This window comes from Labeo rohita, chromosome 2 (genome assembly GCF_022985175.1).
Source record: "Labeo rohita strain BAU-BD-2019 chromosome 2, IGBB_LRoh.1.0, whole genome shotgun sequence".
Lineage (NCBI taxonomy): Eukaryota > Metazoa > Chordata > Actinopteri > Cypriniformes > Cyprinidae > Labeo > Labeo rohita.
Window position 1 is genome coordinate 3,079,281 of NC_066870.1, and position 25,314 is coordinate 3,104,594.

Sequence of the window (25,314 nt, forward strand, 5' to 3'; positions counted from 1 at the left end):
GGGAATGATTGATGATAGAAACCATTTTTTAGGTGGAGTGTGCCTTTAAGGACGAATATTTTTTTACATCTCGCAAATACACTTAATTAGGTGAATCCAGGCCTAATCATATAAAGTTAATCAGCCTTATCTCTGACTGTGCATTCACGTAGGAAACCATTAGCGCACTGCATTATGGGATTAGGATTCCAAACATCCTGAAATAAGAGCGAATCTACAAGTGTGGAGCGTTTTAGGTAGCTTCAACGATCTGCGATCACGAACGTAACCTGCTGAAAAAAAATCCCTCATCCTGCTGAGACTGAAGGCGCTGATGCTGGCAGACCGGCGGCGTGGAGGAGTGAGGGATAAAGCGTGAGCGTCTGCACTGTCTGCTCAACATGCTTTATTTCTCTTCATCATCGCGCTCAAACCCTCACACCGCTGAGAAACATGCTCACTGTACGTCTGAAGGCTTAATCGCAGGAGCCGACCATTATCATCCCCATAAACACCATTTTGTTTGGCAGATTTCAGACTGGATTTGTTCAGACTTGAAATAAAAGGATTAAATGATTAGCTTTAGAGAGCTTTGCACCATTCCTGACTGAGGCCTGAATTTCTGCACAGAGGAGACATCTAGAATTCACTTCCATACACTTGAAATAAGCGAAACACACACCCAGGAGACATAACGCTGGACAGTTTTGGATAAATTTAGCTATTTTTGCAAAGGTTCTAGGATTCTAGGAAAATTCTGGAAAAAAAAAAAACTGGGGTTAAATATGACTGATCATAAGATTTATTTTATTAAGACTGATCATATTTATTTATTTATTTTCCATATTAAAGTAATAAACAATTATTAAAGAATTACTATTGAAATTAGGGCCCTGTAAAATCAGTTACATTTCAATGTTTTTTTTTTTTTTTTTTTTTTTTTTTCAAAATTCTCCATTTTTTCCCAAATTCTGCTTTTATCCATTTAAAATTTTCTAGATTTTTTTTTTTTTTTTTTCTGGACTATTTAAATAGTTTCAGTATTAAAAATACACTTATTTTACTTAGCAATTGACCTACTTAATTTAGCAAATGTTTAACAAAAAAAATATTTTTAGGGCAGTATGAAACCATTTTTTTTCTTTCCAAACTTCACTTTATTTTTCCCAAATTATTCCATCAAATAATTTTTGGGGTTTAATTTTAATGGTTTAGTTACATTTTAATAATCAAAAAGCACTTTTTAATAATAATAATAATAAAAGAGCCCTATTTTTGTTTTCTGTGCTTCTGTGCATTCTGTCCTTTAATTTTTAATTAAAAAAAAAAAAATCACTTTTTTTTTAATAAATATGTATTAATCAAAATGGTGGTAATTAAACAAAAGGCATAGAAAAAATTATTTACTCTTAAAAATGTAATCAAATGAAAATTAAACAATTATATTTTTTGGCAAACAAAGTGCTGCACAACAGTTTTACTGTTAAAATTACCTATAAATTAATAATAACTATAATAATAATAATAATAATAATAATAATAATAATAATAATTATTATTATTATTATTATTATATTATTATTATTATTATTATTATTATTATAGTTATTGTTATTTTGTTGTTTATTATTATTACTATTAATTTTACCAATAGTAATTTTTTTCGCCAAGTTAGACTGAACTCTTATTTTTATGGGATGTCAGGATTATTATTTCACAGACATTATTCCATATCATGAATTGATTAAGTGTACAGCCCTACTTTTGATTTATTCATTCAAATTTTCCCAAAATCCATCACATTCCACGTTGTACAGTAAATTCCGCTTTTATGACTGGATTCCATGATTCTGTCTGTTTTGTGGGCCCTATAAAATAAAGTGGTGGGGGAAAACAGCAGCCAGGAGGACTCAAGATCAAATATGGCTGTTTGTGAGTGTGACATTCATCCCAGAGCTTCCTGTCTCAGAGACCAACGAAAGAATGCCTGAGAGTTTCTAACACAGGGAGGAACTGAATGAACGGGAAAGAAAAGAATAGAAAAGCAAAAGAAAAGGGTGGGCGGGTCAACCGGGATGATTGACAACTAGTGAGTGTCGCTTGACCTCTCAGGGTTCGTCTCCAAGTATTCTTGACAGGCTTAAAGAAGGAGAACATAAAAGAGCTGGAATGTTAATTTATTTTCAATTGCCAGGACCAAGATGGGAGAAAATAAAGAATGCATACATGCATGCATAGCAAGTGAAGCAGGCACAAATGAGATGTAAAGCTGCATCCAAAATTAAGCTCAAACGTAGCTAATTAAAGACATGAAGCTGCATTTTTAAGTATTTTCTAACGAGGATAATAAAAGTGTCAAAAAGTAACCCAACTGCCATAGGATTGACACCATAACTTCACATTTGAGAGAACACAGATTGTATTCAAGATGCAAATGTCAGAAATATTTTTGAAATCTCTTTCTCCATCAATCATGGATTTCTAAAATTAGCACAACTAATCCAAAACATCAGTGTGATTTTGATCAGAGTGTTCAACACATTACTGTCTAAACAGTTATCAACTCAGCCTTTGTTTATTTTGGGTTTTTTTTTTTTTTTATTAATTTGTTTGACAGAGGCTATTGCTTAAATGCTTTATTTTGCTTTATTTTTAGAAAGACAGGTCACATTTAACCTTCTAAGATATAACCAGGAATGTCTATCCCTGATATATCGTTTGTAGGTTGACCATTTTAACCTTGTAATTATGCTTGGTTTATTGGTTAGAGGAATTTATCAAAATGTGCATCTCCATTTTCCTCATAATAAAATGTTTCCTTTATGCATTAAATCTTCGCCACAGAGAACAATGGAAATCCGGTTTTGTCGTAAAAGCTTGTCTCAAAAAACCAGTTCAGAGAGTAGTACTTTCCAATGTTAAAGCACACACACCCTAATAAAATATTACTCATGTATAAGCCTAAGTTTTACATTTACTTAAAAGCACTTTTTAAAGTGTTGAAGTAAAAAGTATTGATTATTGGATCACTGCTGTTTTTTGCAGTTTTATAGGAGAGGACATGATGCATAAATAGATTAAATACCATTATTTATGTTGTCAACCAGCCAACATCAGTCAGTAAGCAAGATTAGTGGATGCAGACAATAAGTATTGATCTGTAAGCAAGCAACTGTTTTATTACAAAAACTTACACACAAACAGAAAAAAAGGCACACAAGCTGTCACGGGCAATTCCCTTTCAAATTTTGCAATTTAGATACTGCATGCATCTTTTGGTAGTAAAAAAGCACAATATTTTCAGAAATCAGAATCAGAAATTTTGAAAAAAATGCTGCCCCTTTGACAACTTTTGTACCTTTTTTCTTCAGGTGCACTATTAAATACTAAAATACAATATTATACTAAAATATCAAAGTTATTGATAGTGTACAAACAAGTGAAAATAATCAAATATACTATCAATAAAACAAGAACTATTTAATATATATATATATATATATATATAAAATGTCATGACAACACACAAACGTAATATAAAAACAGATTAAAATGTAAGAATAATGCGCAAAAACATAAGTTTAAAATCATTAACAACTGCATCTGCCGAGGGAAAATTATGTAATGTTGATGTCAAGACAATGGTCTTAAACAGAGAATCTTTAAACAGCAGATTTAGTTTACAAACAATATGGACAATACTGTTATAAATGACATGCTCATTAAATTTAATCAATACTAAAATTCAGCATTAGTGTGCATACGGACGTACTCTCAAGCTCTGAAAAGCCTCCAGTCCTTTGCTCAATTTTTGTCAGATCCTATCGGATCATGCTTTGTTGTGTTGGCAAGTAAAAAGGTTCCTATTCCATGGCATTTTTCTATTTTACCACAGTAAACAATGCTAATACTGAGATTAAACATGAATTAAAGGAAGAAAATACATATAAAACAGAAGAAAATACAAATACATAAATAAATCCCTTCCAAAAAAGACAGCTGGTGAGATGCGAGTGAGGATTGTGGGAAATGAGAAAAAGAGAAATGAGAGATTCCATGCGCAGTCCAGTGGAATAACTCATGAAATATTGCTTGATTCGTGGGAAACTGTGTAACCAGATTGCAAACAGAACACAAAGCCGACTTAATCCAAATTTATGAGCTCACCTGTCTTACTCAGCACGAATTCAAGCGCTTTCACACGTGTTATATAACGTTTGGATTTTTAACTGCATTATTTCTTTTGTAATACGTCAAACATGGCGTTGAGTCTGGCAGGCCACATTATTCAACCTTGATCTGGTGTGTACCAATCCGCTTTACACACTTGTTACAGTGGCCCTTTCAATTTACTCCTACTCGTTGATCATTCATACATGACATGAATGAATTCCCAGCTCCACCTTAGATGATGGACATCAGTGATTTTTGACAAAGTCAATGCAATGTTTCCAACTGTATTAAGCCATGTTATTTACATCTATGTGCAACTGTGAAATCAATAAACAACAATGTGTCATATGGTCTTATGAAGTGAAAAAACTGGTCTGTGCAAGAAACTGATCACTATTTACAACATTATTACCCGTAATCCAGAGCCACACAAAAATCTGATTCTTTCTGCAAACTTTAATTTTGTTTAATTAGTTTGTTTCCGCAATCACACAATGCAGGGCTGCTCAATCATCTTCATCCGGCACGAGGGAGAAGTATTTGCAGGCTGCACATATGGCTGGAATTGTTTTTGCACCAATTAGTTTGGCCCGGCCCAGCCAAAAAAAAAAAGAAAGAGACGCAAGAACAACAGTAACAATCAATCGGTGATCACAACAATCAGTAGATCAATAGACGGCAGCATTGACAAGTGCTTGTACGAGGGAGTTACGAGATATCCACAACCCTAGTTTAACCAAGTATAAAGACAGTATTATCAGTCATAACTTCTGGCGAAAAACAGCGCACACTGGAAAAAAACTATTTGAAAGGCTGTGCATTCAGCTGTATGCATATGCTGAGCTGGTTCAGACAGCCCGCTAGTAGTGCTTCAACGGACAAAAACACACAATTATGACAAAATACACGTGTATCTTACACGTGTAATTTTGGCAAGTTATCTTGTAAATGTATTCTTAAATGAGTTTTTAAGAATGATGCACAAAAAAACATAAGTTTAAAATTATTAACAACTGCATCTGCTGTGGGAAAATTATGTAATGTTAATGTCATTTGTAGTTTGATACACAAACGTGCACATTCAACAGTTTCAGACAATGGTCTTAAACAGAGAATCTTTAAACAGCAGATTTAGTTTACAAACAATATGGACAATAGTGTTATAAATGACATGCTCATTTAATTTAATCAATACTAAAATTCAGCATTAGTGTGCATACGGACGTACTCTCAAGCTCTGAAAAGCTTCCCGTCCTTTGCTCACTTTTTTCTGGTCTTAAATGACCAGAAACAGTTTGGAGAAAATTGAATGTGTGTCAAATCTGCGTCATGTTAAAAGCAAATCAAGTTTGTAATCATGTGTAAATGTTTTTTTTTTAACTGCCATTACTATCTTTAGTAATATTATTGTAATTGTAAACGTTAGTGTATGTTTATGCGTGACAACGTACTGTGTTTCAGATTTTAGGTTGCCTTGTTAAAATCTGGCAAGGGGCAACAGATGAAAATTAGTCATTGGGGCTAACTCTGGCTTATTTACAGTATTTTACTGTTGATTAATGAGCACTGACCCTATTAAATAAATAAATAAATGTAAATCAGGTTTTAAAGAAGTCTGAAGTCATTGATGGAAATCAAAGAACAAAAGAAAAAGAGAAATCACTCGACTGCTCACCGATTAACTTTTGTGGCTTGAACAAAGAATAATCAATATAGTTTATGCATATACAATTTATAGTTTATGTGAAGATTGTTTTAAAATAAATTAAAAGTTGTTATATATTTCAAAGCCTATGACATTTTTAAAAATGATGGCTTTCAATAATACTGTAATGTTAAATGGCTATAATTAATAGGTAAAACTGAGGGAAAATGCATTTAATAGAGACACCAGTAGCAGTATTGGCATCAGTACTTCGCTAATGCAGTAATAGGCTACTTGGTAAAAAGATGCCATTAAACACATTTAAAATATACTATCTTTATGTTAATTCTACTTTAATTTGGAGGTTCAGTGCGAAATTACGACAATATAAATATCTTGATTAATTACAGAAAAATGTGTGATTTTGATATTGAATTTTTTTTTTTTTTTTTACATTGACAGATAGATGTTTATAGATGTTTGTGTTGGTAATATTAGTTAATTTTACTGCTGAATATGCATTTCAAATGAATTTCTAATTTTATAGGCCCCCAGAAAGAGACTGGGACGGCCCCCTTCAAATTTTCAGTTCGATAATCCAGCCCTCAAATGAATTTAATTGAATAGCTCTGACATAAGATATATGGAACTAAATTATTAAAGCACCCAATAATGATAAGAAATGTGGATGTTTTTCATGTCTAAAGCATATAAAATGAATGAACTAGTCTTCATCAGCTCAATTTTTAACTTCATGAGAAGCCATAAAAACCTGAATTTCTCCCCTTCATTCAAGAGCTCAGTTCACACATGCTAATATCAGCAGCTCATCGGTCTTCGGTCAAACTGTTTCCTCAGTGCGGCGGCTGTTGGAGGAACTCATTCATTCATCATAGGGTCAGATATGTTACTAATTTGGCTCATTTTAAGTCAGAGTGACTGTCAGGCATCTGAAAGTGAGGTTTGATTGAGTAACTTGAGCTGCAAACTGTTTCAGACGATTCAGGCTGATTTGATGAACACGTTCAAATAGTTCACTAAAAAGAACTGGTTTAAAAGAATGATTCGTTTATGAACTGGACATCACTCTGGACTCATTTGCTTGAGGCTCTGGATTCCAGGTGATAATGTTGTAAATAATTTTCAGTTTCTTGCGCATACAGATTATTTTGCTTCATAAGACCTGAATATATCATCAGAAGTCATGGGTATGAATTCTGTGTTGCCCGATATGCTTTTTTTTTTTTTTTTAACCTCAAAGTGATGGTGGCCTTGAATTTTATGACTCACCAACCACAATTTCAGCTAAAAATCATCTTTACTGTTCTATTCAAGAAAAAAAATAATCACTTACATCTTGAATGGTCTGAGGAAAAGTCAATTAAAAGCAAATCTTCCCTTTAACAAACTAAGATTAATAAATGCTTTAGAAGCATTTCTCATTGTCAGTTTACGTTAACCAGAGTTAACAAATGAAACCTCTTTGTAAAGTGTTGCCAAATATTTCCTAGCATCTATAAAGAGTGAATAAGCAACGTATTAGATTTCACATTAATAATGAAGACGCTCTTTCAAATGCACTTTAATTAATTTGCTCCTCTTTTTCCTTTTATGAATGCCAAAGAAAAGCATAACAAAAGTGCAGCCACTGCAGCTTCATTGGATTTATATCTATTGAGCTGAAATTCAAAAAGAAAGAAAATAACTTTCATGATAAATGGACAAAAGAAAAGCCTCTGCTGGATGGCAAGACTCGAATTCATTTTCTGCTCCCAATCCTCCACTCCTGCATTTCCCTCTTCTGTCCCCCAGAACACAATTCCTGCTTGTGTCTGCGCAGCTTCCCTTAGTTACCGCAGAGAGAAACAAGGCCATGCGGCAGGTCCCGGTCAAAAACAAATCATTCAATATTTCACAGTCATTAGTAGCATTATCTAAAAGAACTGTTTGGGTGTTAGCATAGCCTGTGACGGCTCAAGAAAAGAGCTTTGTAACCAAACGCAGATGCAGAGGAAAGGTTTGTTCTTGAAAACATTGCCCAAAATAAGCAAGCAAATGGCACAATTCATCATATCCATATATTTATAAGGCTGTACAGTGAATTGTATTTTAAGCACGATCACGATTTCTCCTTCTCTGCATTTTCTTACATTGGTAGCAAGCCTTCACGAGCTTTCGTGCTTGTGGTTGCCAGATGTCAAGAGTATAAATCCCCCAATCAGGTCTTTTTTTATTAAATCAGTACATTTTCTGCTTAATGGTTTACTTTATCTGCTTGACCTGGCGACCATGTGCTTTCTCTACGTTTGGGAAAATGCACTGAAAGTTGGAGTTTAGCGATCTCTGTTGAGATATTCCACTCAAATAAAAGTGCAAGTCTGTTTATACTCATGCTGTCGTCTGCAGAAAATAAATCTGTGAGAAAACTGTGAGTTGAAGTTCTTTTGATTCCTGCTTATGTGCAATGATGCATGTACCTACATTGATAAAATGTAAAAAAAAAAAAAAAAAATGAAATGACAATAATAATAAATAATCATGATTTTTTTTTTTTTTTGAGCAATGTAATTGTAATTAACCACTTAGTCATTACCATGCAGCCCCAACATTTAGTGTAGATCATTCTTTCATAATCTTTCATCAAAACTATGAATGTTTAAAGCACCACCTTATCTCCTGACCAGAGGGAAGTCTGTGTGACCACAACTGATTAAAATCACTTCCAAAGTAATTAAAATTTCAAACTTCAGGTTTTTTCACTAAAGAATGTCATGGAGAAACCGACCCAATTGCCTGTATTAAGCTTCAGCAATGCAAGATGAGGATGTATTTTTTGGAGGACAAAAAAATACCTTACTGAGACCAGCAAAATGGGGGTAAAAAAACCTGCCTGGGAGAACTTTTAATTAATCTCACTATGGAAGTGTGTAAAATGCTGTAAAATAGCATAAAGTCTGTTAATGTGGCAAACAACAATGCAAAACGCTGATATGGAATTTTTTTTTTTTTTTTTACATTTTTTGTAACTTCTTATTTTTACTTTGTAATGTCAATATAAACTACTGTCTTCAATTATAATCCAGAAATTGAGCATTTTCAGCTTCACCAATGCAAGATGAGGACGTATTTTCTGGAGGACAAAAAAAACCAAAACAGCTAAATAAAAAAAAAACCTGCCTTGGAGAACTATTAATTAATCTCACTATGGAAGTGGTAAAATGCTGTAAAATAGCATAAATGTGTGTTAATTTGGCATGCAACAATGCTAAACACTGATATGGATTTTTGTTTTATTACCAATATATTTTATGGCTGATATACATTTCATTGTCAAAAACTAAAAACACATGCATCATAATTGCCAAAATTAAATTAATATTTATTTTAGATGTTTACAAAATTATAAAAATTGAAAAAAAATAAATATATAATAATAATAATAATAATAATGTAAATGATTTTTAGATGCAAAGGTTTGATTCTGTAATTCTGTTATAGTATTAATCACAAATAGAGATATTGTTAAACAAAAAAAAGAAAAAAAAAAAAAAAAGAATAAAAACAACATAAAAGTCCTGCTTCCATTTTTGGCCAGTAAGTACAAAAATGAAATAAAATGAAATAAAATAAAAGTATGAGTTTTTTTTTTTTTTACGCACAGCAAATGAACATGTGTTACTTTTTAAAGGCTACACATTTTTTGTAACTTATTATTTTTACTTTGTAATGTCAATATTACCTACTGTCTCCAATTATAATCCAGAAATTGAGCATTTTCAGCTTCAGCAATGCAAGATGAGGATGTACTTTCTGGAGGACAAAAAAAAACACCTTACTGAGAACAGCTAAATGAAAAAAAAAAAACCTGCCTGGGAGAACTTTTAATTAATCTATGGAAGTGGTAAAATGCTGTAAAATAGCATAAAAGTGTGTTAATTTGGCATGCAACAATGCTAAAAGCTGATATGGATTTTTGTTTTATTACCAATATATTTTATGGCCTATATATATATCATTTTCAAATACTAAAAACACATGCATAACAAGTCCTGCTTCCATTGTTGGCCGAAAAGTACAAAAAAATAAAATAAAATAAAATAAAATAAAATAACAGATAAATGTATAAGAGATTTTTATCCACAGCACATTTTTTACTTTTTAAAGGCTACACATTTTTGTTACTTAATAATTTTACTTTGCAAATGTCAATATAAACCACTGTCTCTAATTATAATTCCGAAATTGTTTTCCGATTCCAAAGCTAAATGTTATACTGTACACAACCACAAGCGTTAAACCGATCTCTGATTGTAGTGCAACAAAACTCAATGTACTATTTTTATGACTTCCACCATTAGCAAATAGCTCAAAGCTTTGAGCACTCTTAAGAGCTCATGATTTCCATAATTAAAACCCTGAGCAATCAGCAATCATGCTCCCGCTCGCCTCGGTGATCAACACACTCGCTTTAGCATCGCATCTATAGCGGGACGGTCATGCCTCCTTATCCACACGCCTGTTTAAAATGGAACAAATCAGCACCAATCAAGAAGGAGGGAATGAATTAAACACCACAGCCATGTGGCCTTCTGCATCTGCGCTTCATGTTCACATACATAAAGAAACAGAGGGCACCTTTGATTTCCACATCAATTTAGAGCAATGAAAAAGCATAAGTGGCAAATAAATATCTGATTTAAAACAGAAGTCACAATGAAAACTGGGCTTTTTCTTTTTTTCCATTCATGGCCTAAATGCAGTTTTTCTCCATTTTGCAAGATGGGTTGATTAAGGTCTTTCTCACAGCCATTACTAGCGAGACGATGATTCATAAGCGTTTGGCGCAGCACTTCAGGACACTGTCATAAAATAATGCAGCATGTGTTAACACATCAACCTGTGTGACTCCTCATGTGCTTTCCACTTAGAGAGCAATAAACTTGAGATTGCAGTAAAATTGATGTCAATAACGATGATATGCTCTGGCCATTTTTATGTGATATGGATTAAACTAACAGCAGAAATAAATGCGAAAGCAGTCAGTCAGTGCATGTGGCTAATAACCTGTATGCTCTGCATGTTTCTGTATGAACGAGAGCAGTACTTACTCTTAAAAACAAAGGTGCTTTAAAAGGTTCTTCACAGCGATGCCATAGAAGAACAATTTTTGGTTCCACAAAGAGCCATTCAATCAAAGGGTCTTTAAAGAACCATCTTTTTCTTACCTTTTTATAATCTGAAGAGCCTTTTTCGTCACAAAGAACCTTTTGTGACAAAAAAGGTTCTTCTATGGCATCGTGAAGCACCTTTATTTTTAAGAGTGTAGTTTCATCTTATACTTAAACACATGCGATTCTCAGTTTTCAGTCTCTGCGTTTTAATATATGAGAACGTGAACACCAACTTCATCTCCAGAGCTGCTCTGAGTCACTTCAACAGCTTTACACCATTTCATTTGAAAGAAAAAAAAAAAAAAAAAAAAAAACACACTGAAACTCAAAGATCTTCATCACAAACCATCCAAAATAAATAAACAGTGACGGGAATAACAGCTTTATGAATAAACGGCGTTACTAACGGCATTACTTTTTTCAGTTTCCTCCATTACTGGCGATAAAATGTGGCGTTACTATAACTGAGCTCACTGAAGTGGTTTTCATCCGAGTTGGCTCTCTCTCAACCATAGGATATGCAAAGCTGCGCATCGTGTTGCATTGTGTTCTTCTTCTGAGGTAAATTCTGGCTTATTCCTCTCAGCGCTTCTTCTTCCACAAACGAAAAGTAGCCGAGATGAACTTGATTAGGGCCCTATGGTTTCTGCGAAATGGAAAACATGGACGGAATCGCGGAATCCACACATAAAATGGAATTTACTGAATAACGCGAATGTCACGGAATTTAAATCAAAATCAATTAAATCAAAGCACAATACGGACTAGTATCTGAGTAATGCAGTAATTTCAGCATTTGACCGTTGCATTTTAGGAAAACTAGCGTCACATCATATACACGCAGAAATGTAAAGGTACATGGCAACCCATCAAAATAAAAGTTATTTTCCATAATTAAAAGATAAATGAAATTATTGTGTTATGCCTTCATTTGATAACTAGAACATTTTAAATACACAACACAGAATTTCTGGCTATTTTAAGAATAAATCTGAATACATTAAGTATGCATTCAAATAATTATGCTAAAACCCAGAATTTGATAACAATAAAACATATAGTGAGAAAAAAATAAAACATAGGCCCCTAAACATGTCATTTTTGTTAAACCTTTATTAAATTGATGTGAAATTGTATAAGTTTCATCATTTTAATTAATTTGACATTTTCTTTGATTAATAAAATTTTATTTAACCATTAAAAAGGAGTTGATAAAAATTAAAACGGAAAAACGGAATCCAGAAAAATTAAAACGGAAAAAAACTGAATCTGGGAAAAAATAAAAGATTTCATTGGGCCCTACTTGATGGAAATTCATGTTTATTTGCAGAGGTGATGTGAGTGTTTACCTACATGTCCGTGTGTCTCACATGGATGTTTAAAATTTGAAAAGTTGAGCTGCTCGTGGGTGATTACATTAAAAATAATGAATTTAGACAGGAAAAACTGAGAATATTTGTTCTCGACGTGACTAACTTCATTTAAAAGTAGACATTTTTCAAGCTTTCTATAAATATATTTCTCATGTCTATGAGGCAGGTGTTTGCTAAGATTCATGTTGATTTATTTTCGTGTCCGTGAAGAGAGTTGACAGAGACAGAGATGGCAGAGAGAGCACCCTGTTCATTTTCTTTACAAAAGCACATTGTTTTGTTGTTATTATGACTATACACCAATAAAAGTACACTTTTCAGTTTCAAACAATATAACGTGATATTTAGCCCCTGGAAGGTGTCTCACATTGTCCTTCAGAAACATTAAAATAGTGTAGATTGGTGAACAATGTTTTATTCATTTAACATTTAATATTGAGGCCATACTGTATACTAAAATGTACTCCTTAAATTAATAATAATAATAATAATAATAATTAAGAAATATCATACAAATAAGATACTTTTCACGCCTGTTTTAAATTATATGATTCTATTGTGCAGCATCGTATTTGACAAACAATAAAAATGCAATGCTTTGTTGTAAATGGTTATATTTTCATTTGATTACAGTAAAAAAACACTTCAAAAAGATTTGAAAATTTTATGAATTAATTTTATTAGTCATAATTTTTTGATACATTTGTATTAAATCGCAAAGAAATTTGTATTTAATCATACAGAATCCAGAAGAAAAAAAAAATGGAAAACAGACAATTTGAGGGAAAACTAAAATGGATTTGTAGGATCCTAAATCAATCGAGTAATTCATGATTAAAAGTTTTTCAAAGTTTTATGTTTACATCCATTCTCAAGGTCTGACACGCATGTGGAAAGCATTTCCTTCCCTATTAAAGGGACTTTTTACTCAAAAATGAAAATTCTGTCATCATTTATTCCAAAATCATTCCAAATCTGTATTTTTTTCTGCTTATGAACACAAAAAAATATACATATTTTCAAGAATGCTGGAAATGAAACATTTGATGGTAACCACTAACTTACGTAATATGGAAAAAAAATACTATGGAAGTCACTGGCTACCGTCAACTGTTTGGTTACCACGATTCTTTAAATGTCTTTTTTTATGTTTAACAGAAGAAATAAACTCACAGGTTTGGAACAACTGAAGGGTCAGTAAATGATTACAAAATATACATTTTTGTGTGAAATATCTCTTGAATGGTAAACAAATATTGTGATAAATATTGATATCATATGATGTGGAAAAAATACCACGACAACATTTTTGGCAATGTCGCCCAGCCATACTTCTACTTCTCTAGAAAACATGGCATAACAGTGCAGACAACTACTATCTTGTCCAACACACACACACACAATATATACAGCATCCCCTGCCAATATCTGTGTGTGCTTCCTTTTAGCTACAACATAATCAAATTAATTAGAAATTCCCACAGAGGGGCACAAATATATTATCGCTCTGGCCTCTGAAGAGCCTGTGGTCTCTCTCTATGTTAATGCAGGCGTTTGTTGTGGCGCAGGAGCCCGGGGCCGCCCGAGAGTCTCACAGGTCAATGCTAATCCCTGATAGATGGAGCTACAAGACCTTTAACCATTCATCAACCTCCCGTCCGCAGATCCAACACAGAGCACTTCATACAGACCAGAAAGCCTCGCGCGGCCATCCATCACTCAAACCTGGCAGCTCCAGCAGGGTGTGTTTAAAACACTCTTCTCCGAAACGCTGCTAACGCGTCTCGTTCACCAACACTGCGCTAAGGACTTACGCTACGTGTGCAATACTGCTCCTAACGCCACTTAACATACACACAGTGTCTTTGTGCATGAATTAAAATCTCCAGATTGTATAAAGGAGAAGGAAGGTTAACGACATTAGCCGACGCTTGGTTTTACACTTATGTTTCTTTGTAATCCCCCAAGCTCATTTCACTAACATGGTTTATTAGTATTCACAGATATTTGTGTGAATTGACGCGTTAGCGCGCCGAAGCATAAAATGTTAATATACTAACGGCAGGTAACAAAGTGTTGAAGCACGTACAGCTTCAGAAACACACAAATGTGTTTCTAACACAATGTATTTTTACAAAACCAGTTATAAAATAGCACGGGTATGTTTGTAGCAATAGCCAAAAAACACATTGCATGGGTCAAAATTATCGGTTTTTCTTTTATGCCAAAAATCATTAGGATATTAAGTAAAGATCATGTTCCGTGAAGATATTTTGTAAATGTCCTACCATAAATATTTTAAAAATTAATTTTTGATTAGTCAAATGCATTGCTAAGAATTTCATTTCGACATCTTTAAAGGTGATTTTCTCAATATTTTGATTTTTTTGCACCCTCAGATTTTCAAATAGCTGTATCTCCACAAAATATTGTCCTATCATAACAAACCATACATCAATGGAAGCCTTATTTATTCTGCTTCTAGATGATGTATACATCTCAATTAAACAAAATTGATCCAGGGTCACAAATGCGTACAAAGCCATAGGTTTAATTGTACTGTACTGATAAGAAATGTGATTAAAGATGACTAATGAAACAAAATAAGTTATTGTGTTAATCCTGGACCTACTTTTTTTTAAACCAGCCATGACATGTACTTTCTTTGGTTTAAAAAAAAAAAAAAAAAAAAAAAAAAACACCTTTTAGCAAATATTATTTTTAGCATATTTAAATATCACAATATATAAAAATTCAACAAAATTAAATCAAAGAAATATCACTATAATACTATTGAACTATAAAATATTTCATAATTTTTATTTATATAATAATAGTAAATAATACCTAATAATACATTATTATTATTTTATATTTTTAAAAAGTGCAATATTAAACAAGCATTACACAGCAGGAAAACTTCTCTTTTGAAACGCTTCTCTTGTTAACAGATTCATAAACCAGTCTCATAATTTTTGGAAGATTTTTAGTGCACTTTGCATTTTTTTTATTTTTTTTAAATGCAATTCGGGGGCATAGATGGAGCTTGTGTGGAGCCACATTTACTGTGAACCAGATACTGAAAACATGAGCGGATCATGTGAAAACATCACAGCGCAGTGCATAAGATTACATATTTATATCAAATCATATATAATCACTCTAAATCATATCACATTCTTAGGAATTGTTATAATTCATAAAGAATTATTGGCCAACTGGTGAGTGAAGCTGCTTCACATTCTCGCCAAAACTGATTTTACTCGCATTTGGCGCTTGGCGAGTGTTAATTTTAGTCCCTGCATCCATCCATCTACAGCACGAATGACTGTCATTAGAAATCCATCCAAATTTTACTTCAGAAATAAATCTGCTATTCAAAGACTTGCATTTCGATTCATTGTCTTTTCAAAAGTCCAAACAAGAGTATTACTTACAATGTAGCTTCACTAAAATCACTCTTAAAACACTGAACAAAAACATTCAGCTAGCATTTTCCTACATTTCCCCCATCTGCTTTCACAGATTATCCGGTGAGAAACACTTCTACAGAAACATTTTCTCCTCTCCAACATTTTAGCCTGCATTAGTGAATCGCTGAGTGACGACGGCCATGCAAACAGTGTGTGTTTTCAGAGGAATCTGTGGCATTCTAGCGGCCCGCTTTACCAGCTGAACTACAGCGTCAGGAACGCGGCGGACGCAAGCGCTCTTTCTTTTATTCTTTTTTCTTTTTAATTGAATTTCTTTTGTACGATCAGTAAGAAATCTGACCTGTAGAGCTTTGTTCTGCCTCTGCAACACAAAGCAGTCTAATAACCAAGACAATAGAGGTTTGACAGAGCTCTCTTTAAAAACACTATTTTAATGGCCTTTGTTCACAAAACAGTTGTTAGATGATCAATAGTTCTCATCATTGTCACTCACAAAGCTCTGTTTTTCAGCTCTTTGATGATTTGGCATCTATAGAAAGACGATTTTACTTTTTTTTTTTTTTCTTTCTTTCTTTTTTTAATGAAGGTTAAATGATTGCAAAAGTATTTTTTAAGATTTTTTTTCACCAGAAGAAATATTTAAACACCAGACTGGCATTTATATAATCACTAAATCGTGTCAAATTTACTATACACATGCTGTAAAGGCATATTAATATATTATGTTAAAAATTTAAGAAAAGAGAGGCAACATTTTGGAGAGAAACTATGCTGAGCTCAGCTGTCTGTGTGTAATTAAAACAATTAGATGCGAGCATAACGGCCAAAAATAAAAAATAAATCGTCATTCACATACATCCACCTTCAGCCTCACGCCTACAAAACCAGTGATTGAGAAGCTCCTGCCAAAAGCGACAGCGCAGTAAAAGAGATGATGGTGCAAAGACAAATTAGATTATATCTGGAAAAGATTTTCACCACATACAAAATGCATTTGGACCTGATTTAAAATATAAAAGAACAAAAACGCAATTGTCTGTGTAGATATTAATTTAAAGGCATAAAATTACATATTGCAAATGCTATTTGCATACAGTTACTTGTATGTGTCAGTGTCTTCTATCCATGCAAATTTAACCACACAACTACAGCTTGGCATTTCTTTAACTTTTTTTTTTTTTTAATTTAAAATAGACTCATCATGAGGGTCAAAGCACTTTGGATACTGATATTCTCTATAATGTGTGCCATCTTCTGACATAAATATGGATTGTTTCTCATATCCTTTCATTTGAAAATATAATTTTTTTTTTTTCAAAAAACTGAAAAACCACAACACCCCAATATAGACTCAACTCTACTTAAACCTAGTAAAAACAATATTGTTATATTTTTGTACATTTACAAAACTGCATTAAATTGCTATAGAAATCCAAAATGTGAGACAATCTGAACTTGTAAGGCTTATTTAGGTTAGGTTCATATTTCTTTTTTTTTTGTCATTTATTATCATTATTGTAATATAGCTTTACAGGCTGTTACACACTATATACAGATTAAATATACAACATTATATGTGACTCTGGACCAAAAAGTAATAAGTGGAAAATGAGATTTATACATCATCTAAAAGCTGAATAAAAAAGCTGAATGGTTGTATTTGTCAGGATAGGACAAAATTTGAACTATTTGAAAATCTGGAATCTGAAGGTGCAAAAAAAAAAAAAAAAAAAAAAAAAAAAAAAAAAATCAAAATATTGAGAAAATCGCCTTTAAAGTTGTCCATATGAAGTTCTTACCAATGCACATTACTAATCAAAAATTACATTTTGATATATTTACAGTAGGAAATTAACAAAATGTCTTCATGGAACATGATCTTTACTTAATATCCTAATGATTTTTGGCATAATTAAAAATCGATAATTCTGACCCATACAATGTATTTTTGGCTTGTGCTACAAATATACCCGTGCTACTTATGACTGGTTTTGTGGTCCAGGGTCACATATAATAGTGCAATCTAATAACATTTTGTAAAATTTAACTTCAAAATTCAACAAGATTTTTGTACATGCAAGTCTACAATTTTTTTTTAAATGTATTTGTAAGTTTTTCTCTCTCCGTCATTAAATATACTACAAAATTAATGCACACATTTCTGGCTTTCTTTTGCATGGTTGCAATTCGCCCTCTAAAACACTTCCTAATGTGTTACTGATTAACCTGAATCACTCATTTGTAATTTTAGTAGGAGAAAAGATTTTAGACAATGAGTTATTAAAAAAACTGAATGCAACTGTGCCTTTAGCCATACTACTAAGTATTTTTAGCAACTACACAAAGGAAAAAAGGTACAATAGCTGTCACTGGGGTGGTATCCTTTTCAAATCTGGACCTCATTTAATCCTGAATGTTGCATATTGGTATTTTAAAAGTTCAGTAGTAGCTAAAGTGTACATAGTAGTATCTTTTGAAAGGTTGCTGCCCACTCAGACAGCTTTTGTACCTTTTCTTCTAAGAGTGTTCCATAAAATGACATTTTATAATTATTTTATGACAACACGTAATAGTTGCAGCTTGCGTGCATGCATTAAGAATGCAAATTTAAGCAGTAACACGAGAAAGAAACAAGACTTTCTAGGACAGCAGAAATAAGATACGGCAAGCACTTGAGTATCCAGATCATTTCTGTGGGAACTTTAGCAAACTAGAGATCAATCTCCATTCATCGACTAGGCTTGGGAATTTAAGGAGTGAAACAAATGTAAAGCCGCATTCGGGAAACTATTAATTACTCGAGGCAATCAAAGGTTGTTGTGAACGCATGTACGAAGGCAGGACTCACAGGCAGGTTGCAAGTTAGGTCAAGAAATCCTCCTTCACACATTTGTCAATTCATAATACTAATGATCGTAAGTAATATTCTATGGCAGCAGTTCACGCTGATGTAATATGAGAAGCATTAAAAAATTATCAACATTCCTTATGCATGAAGTGCATCAGCTGAATTTTTCCACTGCAAAACATCATTGAACTTTTCCAGATGCATCGTTCCTCGTCGCAGACGGCTCCATACCATTTTTTCCACCAAATCCGAGCACTAACCTCTTTCTGCCTTTCGCCCCGAGTTCTTGAGCCATTATTGCTTTCGACAGACAAAGTCTTTTGGCGGATGGAGTCAGTAAATAGAGGTAAAAGAAACCAGTGGTGTAATACGATATAGCTCAATGCTCTTTTCAATGCAGTTTTCTTCTGAACGGCCATGTTCAAAGCATGCATATATGCATACTGGTATTCCTTAGCACTATTTTGACAGGGCAGTGCAATGGGACGGGATCAGGACAAGGACCACAAGCCGGGACTTGAACAAAGTGCAACGTGTGGGAGTAATACCCACGATGCTATCGACTATAACAACAGCCTTCTTTCAGAAAACCCAGTGAGCGAAACATTTTACACCTTCAGTGTAACACCTTCAATGTGTGCCACAACTCATTATGTGTGTTACAGAGCATGATCAAGATCAAAACATCTAATCAATACACTAATCATCCCGGTGGATTGCCAAAAGGCAATCGATCAGGTCAAGCGCTGCCATTAAAACTGTCTATACAAATAAAAATGTACAAATGTCTCAGATCATCTCATTAGAATTACCATGGTAAACAAAGTTTCCACCAATTACTGTTACTACTAATCTTTTCCTCTTTGGATGACAGTAGTGTATACTAGTATACTTGCCTGTATTGCCACAAAATGTACTATATTGTCAGCCAGCTCTAATCTACTTAAGGCAACTATAAGAAGAGGAAATTATAAACTTTAACATCTTGATTTTCTGTAAAGATGCTCAGAAATAATGTGCATTGTAAAACTACTATACAAGGAAATTTCACTTGGCTATACTGGAGAAAAGTGTGGTTACAGTACAATTTGTACTTTTAACAGCTCTACAAGTAACCTGCAATTTCATTTTACAACCACAAATCGTGATAGGGCAGCCAAAGATCCTTTGAGAATCTTTAAGAATCCACAAACGTCACAATAAAATGACTTACAAATCAAAACCTTCCTTCATACATTCCAAAGTCAAGAAAAACTAAAAACCGAATCCTTTTGAAATTAATATGTGGATTCTGTACACAACCTTAAAGATTTTTTGATGTGATTTTTTCACTGGTAAAACAATGATTAAGCAACCAAAAAAAAAAAAGAAATATAATGAAATTATATTTCATTAATTTATTCAATGAAAAAGAAAGGGGTTTCGCCATTTTTGGGTCCCCAAAGCCCCTTTCGGTGAACAGTTCTTAAAAGAACCATTTTTATTCATTCTTAGAACACTTTTAAAATCTTAAGAATCTTTATCCACTGTAAAGAACCTTTTATGGAATGGAAGAGTTCCACAGACGTTACATTTTTTTCACGGAACCACAGACGCCAATAAAGACCCCTTCTTTTTTGGCAAAACGGTAAGTTTCAAAGATCCTAGAATACAACTGTGTGCCACAGTTTAGCCATACTTTGGGAGGGGGTGCTGGTAGTGATGCTGGTGGCTCAAGTTTTTAGCAATTGAGATTCAACCACTTTGTTATGTAAATGCACGCTTGGAAACGAAGCGCTAGAAATCACAGGCAGTTGATGTGAGCTGAGATGGCACTTCCTCTAAAGACATGCACAACAAATGGAGCGCGCCACAACTGCGCATTTGTTCATGTGAGTTCACTCTCTGCATTCAAATGAATGAGCACTAAACAATGACTCATAATACAGATCTGAGGTTAAACATTTCATACGTTTCAAACGTAAAAAGCGGTGTTTCCACATGGATGAGTCCTTTATGTATCCGCATACTTGCCAAATTAATTCAAGTAAAATGCATCCAGTTATTTCTCCTATTTCAGTTCTTTCTGAATCGTTCGCACTCGTGTGTCACGTCGTCGTACGTGAGAGCTTGCTTTCAGGTTTATTTCGCTGTGCTCCGTTTTACTGTTTTTGAACGTCATGTGTGAACATCTAATCCGAATTCAAGTTTGCCAATCGTTTTGCTCTTTATTTAAGGTGTAACCTGAAGCTTCCATATGCATCTTTGAAGTTAAGTTATATAATGAGCCTAATTGTGAAAAGCTTACAATTGATTGTTATTGCCAGTATGTGGCACACAGCAGAAGATACACCATCAATTGCTCTGCATAGATTCAGATGACAAACTAGTGCTCCATGAGTGTGTTTCTCATGAGCGACTGTGACATGAGCAGCTCATAGCATGGTTAATAATGCATGTGCAGTAAAATGATCTTAATTTAGCTGCCGCGCATGGACCTTCAAAAGGCAAACAAAAACAAAATCAACCGAAAAAGGAAAAAAGGGCATTTTATTGAAGGCTTATTGCAAAATATCCCAACTAGTCTTAACAAGTCACACTGTTAATAAAGAGTTTATAACCTACTCTATTCCTTTATTTTACTAAAGCTTCTACACACATATTGTAGCATATATATATATAGAGAGAGAGAGAGAGAGAGAGAGAGAGAGATAAAGATATATATAGCCACAATGGATCAGGAAAGTTGGCTTTTGTTTGCTGTAGCTATAGTTTGAAAAACTATACTGTCTCTCATAGTGTTTTTGCCCCATAAATTTTCGCTTTATTGCACAGGTCTCTATATTTCGCCTATAGAGATAATTCTACGACAGATAAGCATGATGTATTGCCTCCTACGAAAATCACATCTGGCCCTCATCCTGTTCTTTTTAAAGAGAGAGAGAAAAAAAAAACGTCTTTCTAAGATGAACTGCCCCGTTTTCAACATTACCGAAACAATGCACGCACAATTAGGTGACCCTGCATGCTTCCAACCCTTAAATTAAATCTTCAAAAAGTATTTTGTGAGATCTTGATCCTCCTGGTGTTTTGTTTAAAAACCCTGCAGCTTTGCTGCTCGCTGTCCCAGTGTTTTAACACCCGAATGGAGCCACTGGATGTGTAGAAATGCAAAAAAAGACCCCACGGTATTCGGACGTGTAGTGCGTAAAATGGAGATATGGATAATGTGAATGATACTCACAGATTGAGGAATGGTCCCAGCAGATCTATTGACGCAATAAAAAGCGAGGGTTTATAAGTCACCTCTAAATCAGCGCACAAAGACTTTCATCGTGCGCTCAGGTAGATCTCAGATCCGCGCAGTCCAGAAAACCACATTAGGCCTAGGAATATGGAAAGCTGAGAAAAGCGAACACCCGGGTCACATTTAAAAGGAGCATTTCGTCGCGTTCAACAGCCGGCGTTGTCCCGCTCCGTGCAACACTCGGTTTCGGGCAGAGCGCAATGAATGCCCGTTTAAATCAAAGCCACGCGCCTTTTCGTCGTCGCGATGGCCCGACCGGTTTACCTCTGTACGCCCGTTTGCAGAACCGGGACGGGACTTGCCCCACGCTCAGCTGGAGAAGTGCGCTTTTTCAAAAAACTTGAGGAAATTCCACTCGCTTCGTACTGCGGAAAGTGAACCTCGATACAGGAGCAGAAAGACGGCTTGCGCGTCGAGCCGGCTGCGTGTCTCACTGCAGAGGCGCGCTGCAAAACCCGGGCTGGAGTTCGCACGGGCGGACGCGGAGCGGAGCGGCACCTGGCCTACAAAGTCAAACCCATTCGAGGGCCCATAAACCTCATGCAAGTCTCTCTTCTCAACAACTGTTCAAACACTGCCAAAAGTTTGCCTTGGGACGGGGACATAAAATCGGACTTCCTCTAAAACCCTGCTCTGTGTACTGAGCCATCTTGAGACAGGCTACTACTTCATATACAGTGCCGGTTAGATTACTTTACAAATTGTAATCCGTTACCGATTACAAATTACAAGGTGAAAATTGTAGTTTGTAACATAATCTGTTGGATTACACACATTAGGTGATGTGTTCTGACTACTTTTTGATTACTTTTAGATGCAAGAAAAAATAATAAAGTGTATTAAACATTACAGTATGCCAGGGTTTCCAAAACTTGGAAAAATATCTGTAATTTTTATTACTTTACTTTTTAGATTACTGATTATGTTATCCAGATTCCTTGTAATCATTACAATATGTAAAAATAAAATAAAAATATAATAAAGTTTAAACAATTTCGTTGTATGTTTTTATCAATTTTAGTAGTTTTTTATATGTAATTTAATTTAATTTGAGTTATTTTAATTCATTTATTTTAACTAAATTAAAATGAGAACTGTTCACTAAAAATCTTTTATATTTGAGTTTATTTAAATTAATGTTTATTTTACTTCAAGTAACAAAAATGTTTTTTTATGGATTTGAGATTTTTTTTTACTATAATAACCCTAATTGTAGTACTTTTTTAAACATCTTCATAGTATATTTATAACATTACAAACAACTATTACAACTACATTACAACTGTGCAATCACTTTACAATTATTTTATCATTGCAAAACCGACTGTAGTAACAGCATCTGAAGCTTTTTTTAAATTATTGTATTTTTTTTTCAATACAACTAATGCAGTCCTTACAGTCTGAGGACTGATTTTCATAACAAATACCCCATGTTGCCACCCAAAGTCTCAAGCATTAACATTTCAATAGTCCGGTTTTAATTTAAAGTCAAAGTATTATTTAGATGACTACAACTGTGGATTATGCTCTTAAAATGAAAAAAAAAGAAAGAAAGAAAAAGAAAAGGGGATTTTTCACTTTTTACAGTGTAATGAAGAGGCATGCATGGTTTCTATAGTAAATATTAGTTAATTTGTTGGTTGATAAGCACAAACTGTTTCACCATTCCAATTATACAGTCACACATTGATCCCACTGTCCTTTTGATTCAAGCAGAAAAATGAGCTGCATGATTTCTCTTAGATTAAGGAGGAAATTCAGGACAAATCCTCGTGCCTGATGAATGAGGTTTGAGAAGAGTCGGATCAGCAGGAAGTGGGGAGCGGAACGGCAGAGATGAATGAATCAGGCAGACTCAGTGGTAACTTGAGCCGCATGCAGTCATCTCAACACTTCACCCAACAAAAAAATGTTTGTCCAGCCATTTGTTCCCAGTGGTGTCAGTAGTATCTCCCCTGAGTAATTCCTCTGGGGCCCCGGCCCGCCTCAGGATAGCCGAGGGAACAAATGACATGTGCTGCAACTATAGACGGTTTATTGAAAAAAATATCAGACTGTTTTGACATTGCGATTCCTGTTCAGACATGAATTCCTCAAAAAAAAAAAGAAAAAAGAAAAAAAGCAAGAACAGTTTTCATTTTGAGAAATGAAACCCAATCGTAGCTGTAAAGACAGCATGAGAAAATAAAGAGATTTGTTTCCAATACGCCGTCTTCATTTCCTCACCAGTATATATATCTTAAGCAACGAGAGATTTTCTCATTTGAACCAGAACTCATTTTGCTACTGCACTTACATAAATACAACACGTTTCGCACTGCTTCAGAAAAAAGATTAATTTCCATCTTTTTTTTTTTTTCATAACAAGAACATAGGCAGGTCAGTAGGATCTCTTACATGTGGCATCAATATTAATAATATTTTAAAAAAGGAAAGGAGGCACACAAGGGAAGCGATGAATTTGGGTCAGTTTCACAAGGTGCAAAGCGACTGGATTAGTAGTGTGCTCTCATGTATTAATAGGCATCATTTTACATAATAAAGAATAGCAGGATAAATGAAAACAGGTGTTTCGATTTGAGCTATAAAACAATGTTTAAAGAATAGGCCAAACAAATAGACGGAAATGCAAATAGATGCAGACATTAATTTTTAGTTTTCTTTTGTAATGTGTAATGCAAACTCTGATTTGCATGATATATGAATTATTTATTATTTTGAAAAATACATTTTGTATTCACTGTCATGTACTCTGCAGTTGCACAATTAGAACAGTTGAAAAAAAAACTAAATTTGACGTACTCTGGTAATAGCATAAAATGCAGCATATAAAAGCAAATTAACTATCAACAGAGTACTTTTTTTTTCAAACAAATATAGCAAATATAGCAAAAATTGCATATAGCAATATATATATATATATATATATATATATATATATATATATAACCATGTGTGTATGTATATATATATATATATATTAAAAATATATATTAAAAATATTTCAAAATATACGATAAATGTATGTAATTTTCCCCTTCACAAGGAATTACATTTGCATTTGCCACATTTGAAGAAAAACCTTGTCTTGCAACAAATCAAAAAAAAAAAAAAAAAAAAAAACATTTAAACATCATTAAATAATTGTAAATCTAGTTTGGATCTTTGAATTTAGCCTAAATGTTGGCTACTGTAAGATTGGAAATGTATTTCCTTGCTGTGAAACATATTTTGAAATATCACTTTATACATGAAGGTTGAAACTAAATATATTTTTAAATAAAAATAAAAAAATATTTCAGTAAGCTGTTTTTGGCCAGATAAATAAATCATGTGATGGTTACAGCACTTCAAACCAAACCAACAAATAAAACAGATTTTGTTTTTCTCTGAAAAACCTATAAA

At 33.7% G+C, this 25,314-nt stretch overlaps 1 protein-coding gene across 6 annotated transcripts in view; it reads right to left on the reverse strand.

The window, feature by feature from the left end:
• The window catches only part of LOC127181102 (adhesion G protein-coupled receptor L2), a 133,638-nt gene extending 111,231 nt beyond the window's left edge, over positions 1 to 22,407 (reverse strand). For 3 of the 6 annotated variants that reach the window (XM_051135646.1, XM_051135655.1, XM_051135641.1), the window contains exon 1: positions 21,847 to 22,406. The gene's annotated coding sequence lies outside the window, so the exon portion shown is untranslated. Of the gene's footprint in view, positions 1 to 21,846 lie in introns of all 6 variants that reach the window. The other 3 variants (XM_051135671.1, XM_051135678.1, XM_051135664.1) reach the window with 2 other exon arrangements.
• Between the last annotated feature and the right edge of the window lie 2,907 nt (positions 22,408 to 25,314).